Source organism: Podarcis vaucheri, assembly GCF_965113315.1.
Source record: "Podarcis vaucheri genome assembly, chromosome: 5".
Classification (NCBI taxonomy): Eukaryota; Metazoa; Chordata; class Lepidosauria; order Squamata; family Lacertidae; genus Podarcis; species Podarcis vaucheri.
Genome location: NC_138763.1, coordinates 3140273 through 3152394, shown reverse-complemented (window position 1 = coordinate 3152394; position 12122 = coordinate 3140273).

Genomic DNA, 12122 nt, shown 5'->3' with positions numbered 1-12122 from the left:
CAAGTAGATAAGCAACTATACAGCCTTTGGAAAACAGCTGAAAGCAGATCTGGAAGTTATTTAATATTCAATGTTTTATTATTTTATATGTGTTGGAAGCCGCCCAGAGTGGCTGGGGCAATCCCGTCAGATGAGCAGGGTATAAATAGTATTATTATTATTATTGATGTCCCTATTTTTATGGGAGAAATGTTGGAGGGCATGCAAGAGATGACTACACCAGGAGTTGGCTCTCCCTGTCACCTTCCTCCTCCTCCTTAGCCTCAGAAGTTGCCCTTGTAAAACTCAACAAAGGAGAGAGGAACAGAGCCAAAAATCGAGGATTAGCTGGCTCCTCCTCTTGTTGGCTGCGCCTAGCAGTGCCTCTGGCTCCCCCTGCTGTTTGCCTCCCTGCCTTCTCCCCTATCAGCCCCCAAAGGCTGCAGCTGCCAATGCTTTTGCGTAGCTGGAAATGATGTATCCTACTGACACCGGTGGCACTTTCCCTCCCTGGGGCGGCGTACTTTTGTTCCTCCGGCCTAACGCACCATTGGCACATAGCCACCGGAACGTTGTCCTGCAGGATGGACTATTGCCTTCCAAAGACTGGAACACACACTGCACCCCTGGATTACGACGAAGGATCACCACAGGCAACCACTTCGAGCGCAGCCTGTGCAAAGCGAACTAGCTGGCTATCCTCACCTCTGAAGCGACGAGAAAGCCCCTGGCAAGGGGGCGGGTGGGTGATAATTTTTCATAAACAAGGCTGAAACGCCCAACTCATTTCCCGCTTGCTCTACATTATTTTGTCAGTACATTTTGCTAAGAGCTCTGGGTTTAAACAGGGCCTGTCTGTTCCTTGGCTTCTCGCGGAGGTAATTTTCTTCTCTTGACAGCTTGTCCAACGTTCTCCGGTGCCAAGAGAGAGAGGAAGACGGGCTCCTTTTCTGCCGACTTCGCTGCTGTTCCAACAAGCTGCTGCCGTTGTTCATCTCCCTGCCATGCGAAGAGGCTGGCTGGGGCTTCCCAGATTTTTCCTTCCAGTTCCGGACCCATTTCCCCTGCCAGATATAATTCCTTGATTTCTGAATCAATACCCTGCCCTTCCTCTCGAAGGAGAGTGGCGAGGAAAGCGGCGATGACATGATACCATTTCTGAAATATTAAAAAGGTAAAGGTAAAGGACCCCTGACCGTTAGGTCCAGTCATGGACGACTCTTGGGTTGCAGTCCTCATATAGAATAGAATCATAGAATCATAGAGTTGGAAGAGACCCCAAGGGCCATCGAGTCCAACCCCCTGCCAAGCAGGAAACACCATCAGAGCACTCCTGACATATGGTTGTCAAGCCTCTGCTTAAAGACCTCCAAAGCAGGAGACTCCACCACACTCCTTGGCAGCAAATTCCACTGTCGAACAGCTCTTACTGTCAGGAAGTTCTTCCTAATGTTTAGGTGGAATCTTCTTTCTTGTAGTTTGGATCCATTGCTCCGTGTCCGCTTCTCTGGAGCAGCAGAAAACAACCTTTCTCCCTCCTCTATGTGACACCCTTTTATATATTTGAACATGGCTATCATATCACCCCTTAACCTCCTCTTCTCCAGGCTAAACATGCCCAGCTCCCTTAGCCGTTCCTCATAAGGCATCGTTTCCAGGCCTTTGACCATTTTGGTTGCCCTCCTCTGGACACGTTCCAGTTTGTCAGTGTCCTTCTTGAACTGTGGTTCCCAGAATGAACTGTGGTGACCAGAAATCACCCATATCACTTTACTGGCCGAGGGAGCCGGCGTACAGCTTCCGGGTCATGTGGCCAGCATGACTAAGCCACTTCTGGCGAACCAGAGCAGCGCACGGAAACGCCGTTTACCTTCCCACCGGAGTGGTACCTATTTATCTACTTGCACTGGTGTGCCTTTGAGCTGCTAGGTGGGCAGGAGCAGGGACCGAGCAACGGGAGCTCACCCTGTCACGGGGATTCGAACCACCCACCTTCCAATCGGCAAGCCATAGGCTCAGTGGTTTAGACCACAGTGCCACCCGTGTTTAAAACAATTGAAATCATCTAAACATAGGAATGTAACCCAAAAGCAGGAATTTGAGCACCAGAAACTGCTCTCCTACTCTGATTCAAGTGGGATTCAGAAGCATCGCTTCCTCTGACTGGAAGCGGAGCAGAGCCATGGCTAGTAGCCATCGATAGCCCTCTCCTCCCTGCATTTGTCTAATCCTCCTTTAAAACCATTTATGTTGGCGGCCAGCACTGCCTCTTGTGGCAGGGAGTTCCACAGTTCCCCTCTGCGCTGCATGAAGGAGGACTTTCTTTCCTCTGTCCTGGTTTCTCTGGTTGTGGGGTGTATGTGTATGTGTGTAAACAGCGACGTTGGAAGGAAATGGAATTCAAGTTCCCGCAGTGATAATTACACGGCTGTTCACACAGAGAAAACAGTGTTTGACAACATAATCTTGGGATTGATACGCCAATTAATTCGCACGGTAGTGTAATAAAACTCCATTGTGCAGATTCAGTGAACAGGTGAAAGCGCTGTCTCTCTCGAGGCGTTGCAATAAAACACCCTTAAGAGCTCACTTAAAAGGGGCAACGAGGCTTTCCCACGATTTAGGCACCTCACCCTAAAGAGGCTTTTTTGCACAAACACCCTTTTTTAACTCTACAAGTCGCACCATGGCTGGAGGGGGCACAACAAGAAAAGCCCTGGAAATGGGTGGCAATTGTGTGTTGATTCATATGAGAAAATCATTTTCAAGCTTGTTTAGGGTTTTAAGGGAGAAAATCAACTTCTCAAATGGAGCCCAGGAAATAGATTGGCAGATACTATTAGAGAGTAGCATCACTAGTTCTGTTTTTTTGTTGTGCACGGGCAATGATTTATGCTCATGACGCTATTGGGAGATTTATATGCGACCTCACTTTCAATACGGTGGGCGTCTGCAAAGGCGTCAGGGTGGGTGCCCTACACCCTTGTGCAAATTAGTTGAAACAAACAATGTCGTTTATTGTACAAAACTCACAAATACATGTACAAAACTCACATATACAGTCATACCTCGGGATGAACACGCTTCGGGTTAGGCAAATTTGGGTTGCGCTCCGTGGCAACCCGGAAGTAGCAGAGCGCGTTACTTCCAGGTTTCGCCGCTCACGCATGCGCACACCGTCAAAATGACGTCACGTGCATACACAGAAGCGCCAAAATGCAACACGCGCACACGCAGACGTGACGTCACGTCTTGCGTTCCATTCGGGATGCGAACGGGGCTCCGGAACGCATCACGTTCGCATCCCGAGGTACCACTGTACATACATTATTAACGGATATGACCTCCGCTATTTTTAAGCAGCATTTGAACACGGTTTGGCATGGAGTCTACTAGTTTTGAACAGTCACTGTTGATTTTCGGATCCCTGTACCACACTTGAATCAGCGCCTGAATGAGCTTCTCCAGAGTCGTATAGTCTACAGCATGGAGGCGACTTTTGCATACAGCCCAATTCTCAATGGGATTTACATCTGGGGAATTCCCTGGCCAATCAAGTACCTGTGTTTGCTGCTCTGTCATGAATTTCTTCACCACTTCCGATGGGCTAGGTCCTGCTGCAATATCCCAGTACTGTCAGGATACCTCTTTTCCAGCTCTGGAATAATTCTCTTTTGTAGAACCTCAATATATTGTGGTGAGCGCATCATTCCTTCTATTGGCTGCAGGCTTCCAACACCATAAGGATCAACCGACTTTTTGTGTTTGGTTTAAGTACAGGATTACGAGTAAGATAGAAAACATGTTTTGTTTCAATTAATTTGCACAAGGGTGTACAGTGGACGTTCGGGTTGAGAACGTGATCTGTGCGGGATGCATGTTCGCAACCTGCAGCGTTCGCAACCCATGTCTGCGCAAGAACGGGTTGCGATTCAGTGCCTCTGCGCATGCCCGAAGCGCGTTTTAGCGCTTCTGTGCATGTGCAACTGTCGAAACCTGGAAGTAACCCGTTCCGGTACTTCCGGGTTTTGGCGGTCCACAACCCAAAAAAAGGCAACCTGAAGCGGCCGTAACCCGAGGGATGACCCGAGGTTACAGACTCCGCTAACCCAGAAATAGAGCTTCAGGTTAAGAACTTTGCTTCAGGATGAGAACAGAAATCGTGCTTCAGCGGTGCGGCAGCAGCAGGAGGCCCCATTAGCTAAAGTGGTGCTTCAGGTTAAGAACAGTTTCAGATTAAGTACGGACCTCCGGAACGAATTAAGTACTTAACCCAAGGTACCACTGTACTTACGGTAATTTCCAATTAGCAAGTGTCCTGTAGCTTCCTGCTGAAATCCTGTAACTTTCAATCCCGCAAATATTCCAGGGTGCCTATGTTTTCTGTCATCTTTGTCCATGGAGACAAACCTAGACAGCATCTTAAAAAGCAGAGACATCACCTTGCCAACAAAGGTCCGTATAGTTAAAGCTCTGGTTTCCCCAGTAGTGATGTATGGAAGTGAGAGCTGGACCATAAAGAAGGCTGATTGCCAAAGAATGGATGCTTTTGAATTCTGGTGCTGGAGGAGACTCTTGAGAGTCCCATGGACTGCAAGAAGATCAAACCTATCCATTCTGCAGGAAATCAGCCCTGAGTGCTCACTGGAAGGCCAGATCCTGAAGCTGAGGCTCCAAGACTTTGGCCACCTCATGAGAAGAGAAGACTCCCTGGAAAAGACCCTGATGTTGGGAAAGATGGAGGGCACAAGGAGAAGGGGATGACAGAAGACGAGATGGTGGGACAGTGTTCTCAAAGCTACAAAAGTGAGTTTGACTAAACTGCGGGAGGCAGTGGATGACAGGAGTGCTCGGGTCCAGGGGGTCACAAAGAGGCAGACACGACTAAACAACAACAACGACGTTTTCTGTCCCACTTTTGCCTCACTACATAGGAAGACTGACCCTCCAGATGACAATAATGCGATAAGGTTGGGGACGCCTTGCTGAACAACCAACCAGGTGGAATGATGTGCATTATGATTGACACATGGCAGAACCCACAAACAAAAAACCTCACCAGCTTGGAGGGGCCGAAAAATGGATGTTGAGTCAGTGTGCAGCATCTGTTAAATGGATAGATCCCATGCTAGGAATAACGAGAAAGGAACTGAAAACGAAACAGCCGATATAATGACGCCGTTAAAGAAATCGACCACATTTGGAATACCGTGGGCAGTTCTGGTTACCTGTCTCAAAAAGGATACTGTAGAGTTGGAAAGGGTTCAGAAAAGGGTAGCCCAAGTGATTGATGGGGAGACTCCCTGATGAGGAAAGGCCACACAATTAATGGCCTTCAATTTAGAGAAAACATATGTTCAAAAATACAGTAAAGGTTTGCTATCTATGCTAGCATTTGATTGACATTGGAATGAGTTGAGAAATAAGACTAAGAGCACATATTGATATAGGAATGTATTAGATAAAATGTAAAGAAATATACAATAATAAGAGTACATTCATTTGTAAACAAGGAATATACAGCAGGATAGACAGGAAGTCTAGTGTGTTGGTATGTGTATGATTGGGGGGATTGTTTTTATTTTTTCCTATTTGTTCTATTTTTTTGTTTCATTTTCTTTCTAGGTACATAAAATTTGTATATAATTTTTGTATACATGTTGGAAATTATATTATAGTAAGTCCTGTAATGTAATATGACGTCTACCGATGTAATATAAGAATGTTAACAAATAAATAAAATGCAAATTCAAAAAAAAAAAAAGTTTAGAGAAAAGGTTGGACATGCATATTCCTGCACTGCTGGGGTTTGGACTTGATGATCCTCAGGGTTCCTTCCAAATCTAGGATTCTATGAAAATTATGCATGACAAGGAGAAGTATATATAGAGAAAACCTCCTCCAACGTAACAGTAGAATTTGTAGGAGTCCAATGAAGCTGAATGTTGGAAGACTCAAGGCAGGTAAGGGTACTTCTTCACACAGCCCACAGTTGGACTATGGAACTCCCTGCCACAGGAGGCAATGATGGGCGCCACCATGTGCATCTTTAAGAGAGGACTGGACAAATGAATGGAGGAGGGTATGGATTTTGGTGGCTGCGGGTGGCGCTGTGGGTTAAATCACAGAGCCTAGGACTTGCAGATCAGAAGGTTGGCGGTTTGAATCCCTGCGAAGAGATGAGCTCCCATTGCTTGGTCCCTGCTCCTGCCAACCTAGCAGTTCGAAAGCACGTCAAAGTGCAAGTAGATAAATAGGTACCGCTCTGGCGGGAAGGTAAACGGCGTTTCTGTGCACTGCTCTGGTTCGCCAGAAGCGGCTTAGTCATGCTGGCCACATGACCCGGAAACTGCCTCGGCCAATAAAGCAAGATGAGCGCCACAACCCCAGAGTCGGTCACGCCTGGACCTGATGCTGAGGGGTCCCTTTACCTTTTAGCTGAGCTCTGCCTCCACAGTTGGGCACAGCAATGCTTCCTATTACCAGTTGCTGGAAATTTCAGTAGGGGAGAGCGCTTTGGGGGATTGGGTCCCGTTTGCGGGTTTCCTGTAGGCATCTGCTTGGCCGCTGTGAGAACAGGATGGTGGAGTAGATGGGTCAAGGGCCTCATCCAGCAGCCTTTCCTTTATGCCCTTAATATATATCCCTGCCCTTTGCCCTGTGCGATTTCTCAATCTCAAACCAGGGCAACGCACCAACTCCACGCCCATTGCAACACAATCCCTCTGGCAATCTAATTGTCTGACAGGTTTCTTTTTGCTCCACATCTGTGACCTGGGAAGATCCTGCCTGATCCCAACGCCGGTGCCTTTGTTGGCGAGCACAGAGTGAGCGACACAGGAGAGAGGAAATACAGGAACGAGGTAAAGTGATATCTTTATATCAGGGCATCTTCTGTTTGTGTAAAAAACATTAACATGACACAGAGCTCCCTAGGCAGGCCTCAACAGCTGGGCCCAGGGAAGATTTCTGAAATATACTGGGAGTCGAGAGTGGATCTCATGCTCTTTATTCAGCTCATAGTGGTGAGGAGGAATGGAAGTTCCCCCAGAATGTCTGCTTTATATACATTATTTACACAATGGGCCTGACATGATTGGCTAATTCCGGGATTCTCATGTAGGCCAATCAGGTTGCGGATTCACTTCTACCCGGAGTTGGATTGAGTGGCTCCTGTGGACCAATCAGACTGCTGCATTCTGGAGCTTATTGTTCTAGGACAAATCAGGCTGCTGCATTCTGGACCATAGTGTTCTAGGACCAATCAGATTGCTGCATTCTGAATCCTATTGTTCTGGGACCAATCTGACCGCTGCATTCTGAATCCTATTGTTCTAGGACCAATCAGACTGCTGCATTTTGGATCCTATTCAACTCAGTACATAACAATTTCTGTGTAGCCTAGAAATACACCTACATACGTTCTTCTGGCAAAAGATGGCAATTCATTGTCCTTGCTTTCTTCCTCTGCCTTCAGCCATGCTATTCTTGAACCCCATCCCAGCTCCCCTTTGCCAAAGAACTTGGCTCATCCCTTCTCAAGAGCCACCTCCTAGTTTTGCCAAGGCCCTTTCCCGCTTTAAAATAGGAGTGTGTAGCCTTTGACCTGCCAGCTATTGTTGAACTACAATTCCCATGAGCTCTGATGCACCCTGTTTTTGTTTTTTCTTAAGGGGTGATGCCAGAGAAAGGGAACAACCTCATCCGGACTGATTCCAGCCACTTGCAGTTTTCCTAACGGCTTATATCGAAAAGCAATTGCATTCAAAGCAATGAGCAAACTGGGGGCGCTTTCTGAGACAAGCAAAGAGTGTTTTAAATCAGTAAAAAAGAGACAGAATTTTAAAATGAATGACTAACAACCTAAGGATCAGGCCAAAGGGGGCTAATCCAGTCCAGCATCTCGTTTCCCCAGTGGCCACCCAGATGCCACAAGGGAAACCTGCAAGCAGGATTTGAACACAAGATCACTCTCCCCTTCTTTGGTTTCCAGCAACTGCTATCCAGAAGAATCGCTGCCTCTGATTGCTGAGGGCAGAACTCAGCCATCCTGGCTACTATCCACCAAGAGACTTCTCCTCCATGGATATCTCCAATCCCCTTTTTGCAACCATCCAAATTGGTGACCATCACTTCCTCAATATAGTTAAAGCTCTGGTTTTCCCAGTCGTGATGTATGGAAGTGAGAGCTGGACCATAAAGAAGGCTGATCGCCGAAGAATGGATGCTTTTAAATTATGGTGCTGGAGGAGACTCTTGAGAGTCCCATGGGCTGCAAGAAGATCAGACCTCTCCATTCTTAAGGAAATCAGCCCTGAGTGCTCACTGGAAGGACAGATCCTGAAGCTGAGACTCCAATACTTTGGCCAGCTCAGGAGAAGAGAAGACTCCCTGGAAAAGACCCTGATGTTGGGAAAGATGGAGGGCGCAAGGAGAAGGGGACAACAGAGGACGAGATGGTGGGACAGTGTTCTGGAAGCTACCAGCAGGAGTTTGACCAAACTGCGGGAGGCAGAGGAAGACAAGAATGCCTGGTGTGCTCTGGTTCATGGGGTCAGAAAGAGTCGGACACAACTAAATAACACTTCCTCCTGTGGCAGTGAGTTTCATAGTTTAATCTAGAAGAAGAAGAAGAAGAAGAAGAAGAAGAAGAAGAAGAAGAAGAGTTTGGATTTGATATCCCGCCTTTCACTCCCCTTCAGGAGTCTCAAAGATCACTCAAGATATCCCTCAAGTATATATATATATATATATATATATATATATATATATATATATGCAGGTTTTGGTGTCTTCGGGTGTCTTCCCGTGTAAGAGTCGGGGTGTCTGTGCGACGTTTCGACGAGGTCTCACTCGTCATCTTCAGGCTGGTGCTTTCGGCTTCTTGTTACTGGAACAGAGCAGAGTCTGGTGTTTGAGTTCCTATAAATACTGTTGAGGGGTGTGGTGTATAGCCTCCAACGTTCTGGGCAGAGAGGAAGTTCCTAGATTAGTGTGCCTTTTCTTCTTTTGTTCCTTAATTACTTGAGGGATATCTTGGGTGATTTCATGAGTGATATTCTGAATACCACTGGGTGGGTCATTAAGTGTAGATTAGTTGCTAAAGCTTTCGTGTCTTGACCTCTTGAGCTTGTGAAGAGTTTTTCTGAGAAGATGGCTGTGCTGCATTTAGTTGTGCTCTGGCTTGGCTTCGTGTATAGGGGCGAGCTGTGGTTTTGTGCCTTGTGCCAGCCAGATCTGTGTAGGGATTGCAGGGGGGTGCAGCATCCGGAGGTGCCACTATAGTTTGGCTACTGGATGGAGTCTGTAATATGTCTGTGGAGAGGGTCTGGGTTTGGGTCTGGTGTGGTTGATTGGTGACGGCGTTCTGTGTGCCTCTGGTTCTGGTGTCGGTTTTTGTGGGGAGGGCTAATTTCCAGATGTCTGGCAGGCGGGACGTGTCGTCACGCTTGTTCATGTTGTGAGGGTGTTTCTCTATCTCGATGGCTTCCATGATTATTCTCTTGTGGTGATGTTCCATGTTAAAGAGCAATTTGGAATCTGCAAAATTAATTTCGTGTCCTGTTTCTTTCATGTGTTGGAAAAGAGAGGAAGTTTTTTCTTCTTTTTTGACGGCATTCTTGTGTTCTGCGATACGTGCATTTATTCGTCTGTTTGTTTGTCCAATGTACGTGGCTGGGCAGACTTTGCAGGGTATTTCATAGACCCCTTGGTTTTCCAGCTGGATTTTGTCTTTTGGGTTTCTGAGGATATTGGCTATTTTTTGGTTGGTGCAGAAGGCTGTTTTGATATTGTGTTTATGGAGGATTTTGCTGATTTTGTCTGTAGTGCCCTTGATATAAGGAAGGAGGGCCATGCCATTGTTTTCTTCTGTGTCTTGGTTTTTGGGGGGTGTTTCTTTTTGGATTAGCTTCGTAACCCTGTTTTTCTGGTATCCATTGGCGATTAACACATTTGAGAGATTCTGTAACTCAGTTGTCAAGTGGTCTTTGTCAGCCAGGCGTTTGGTTCTGGAGATGAGAGTCTTGGCTACGGAGTTTATTTGTGCAGGGTGGTGGTGTGATTGTGCATGTAAGTAGCGGTTGGTGTGTGTTTTTTTCCGGTAGATAGTGTGTCCTAGGGAGCCATCAGGTTTTTTGTAGATTAGGACGTCAAGAAAGGGGAGTTGGTTGTTGTCTTCTATTTCCATAGTGAATTGTATTTTGGGGTGTAGGCTGTTGAGATGTGTGAGGAAGCTATCTAGTTTTTCTTTCCCGTGTGGCCAAATTACAAAGGTGTCGTCAACATATCTGAGCCAAAGTTTGGGTTTGTGTTCTGACTTGTCTAAAGCATAGGTTTCAAAGTGTTCCATGTACAAATTTGCGATGACCGGTGAGAGGGGTGATCCCATAGGTGCTCCTTCTATCTGTTTGTATCTTTGTCCATTGTGGATGAAGTACGTGTTGGTTAGGCAGTGGTTGGTCAGGCCCAGGATGTATTTGGGGGGGTTGTATTTGTTTTGAATGGCTGTCAAGGCTTCATTAATGGTTTTTTCTAGATAGGTGGTGGGATCTGTTTTTATAGGTTGGTAGGTAGGGTCTTGGAGTAGATTTGATAGTTTTGCTTGGTAGTCCGATGTGTTCATCACAACAGTGGCGTTGCCTTTGTCTGCTGGGAGAATGATTATGTTGTTGTCTTTCCTCAGGTTGGTGAGTGCTTTCTGTTCTTCTTTGTGTAAATTGCTTCTGGGTGGTTTGCTGGAGCAGAGGATGTTGGTGACTTCAAGTCTGATTTTATTGGCTTCATCTGGGTCGATTTTGGTCAGGCTAGCTTCGACTCCGCATATGATGTTTTCCGTGGGGATGCGTCTCGGGGCGACTGCAAAGTTGAAACCTTTGGAGAGTACTTTGGTTTCAGTTGGGGTGAGGATCCTGTCTGATCTCTCTTCACTCAAGTGCCCATTAATGAAGCCTTGACAGCCATTCAAAACAAATACAAAACAGGGTTACGAAGCTAATCCAAAAAGAAACACCCCCCAAAAACCAAGACACAGAAGAAAACAATGGCATGGCCCTCCTTCCTTATATCAAGGGCACTACAGACAAAAGCAGCAAAATCCTCCATAAACACAATATCAAAACAGCCTTCTGCACCAACCAAAAAATAGCCAATATCCTCAGAAACCCAAAAGACAAAATCCAGCTGGAAAACCAAGGGGTCTATGAAATACCCTGCAAAGTCTGCCCAGCCACGTACATTGGACAAACAAACAGACGAATAAATGCACGTATCGCAGAACACAAGAATGCCGTCAAAAAAGAAGAAAAAACTTCCTCTCTTTTCCAACACATGAAAGAAACAGGACACGAAATTAATTTTGCAGATTCCAAATTGCTCTTTAACATGGAACATCACCACAAGAGAATAATCATGGAAGCCATCGAGATAGAGAAACACCCTCACAACATGAACAAGCGTGACGACACGTCCCGCCTGCCAGACATCTGGAAATTAGCCCTCCCCACAAAAACCGACACCAGAACCAGAGGCACACAGAACGCCGTCACCAATCAACCACACCAGACCCAAACCCAGACCCTCTCCACAGACATATTACAGACTCCATCCAGTAGCCAAACTATAGTGGCACCTCCGGATGCTGCACCCCCCTGCAATCCCTACACAGATCTGGCTGGCACAAGGCACAAAACCACAGCTCGCCCCTATACACGAAGCCAAGCCAGAGCACAACTAAATGCAGCACAGCCATCTTCTCAGAAAAACTCTTCACAAGCTCAAGAGGTCAAGACACGAAAGCTTTAGCAACTAATCTACACTTAATGACCCACCCAGTGGTATTCAGAATATCACTCATGAAATCACCCAAGATATCCCTCAAGTAATTAAGGAACAAAAGAAGAAAAGGCACACTAATCTAGGAACTTCCTCTCTGCCCAGAACGTTGGAGGCTATACACCACACCCCTCAACAGTATTTATAGGAACTCAAACACCAGACTCTGCTCTGTTCCAGTAACAAGAAGCCGAAAGCACCAGCCTGAAGATGACGAGTGAGACCTCGTCGAAACGTCGCACAGACACCCCGACTCTTACACGGGAAGACACCCGAAGACACCAAAACCTGCATTCCTGTACCCGTGAAAA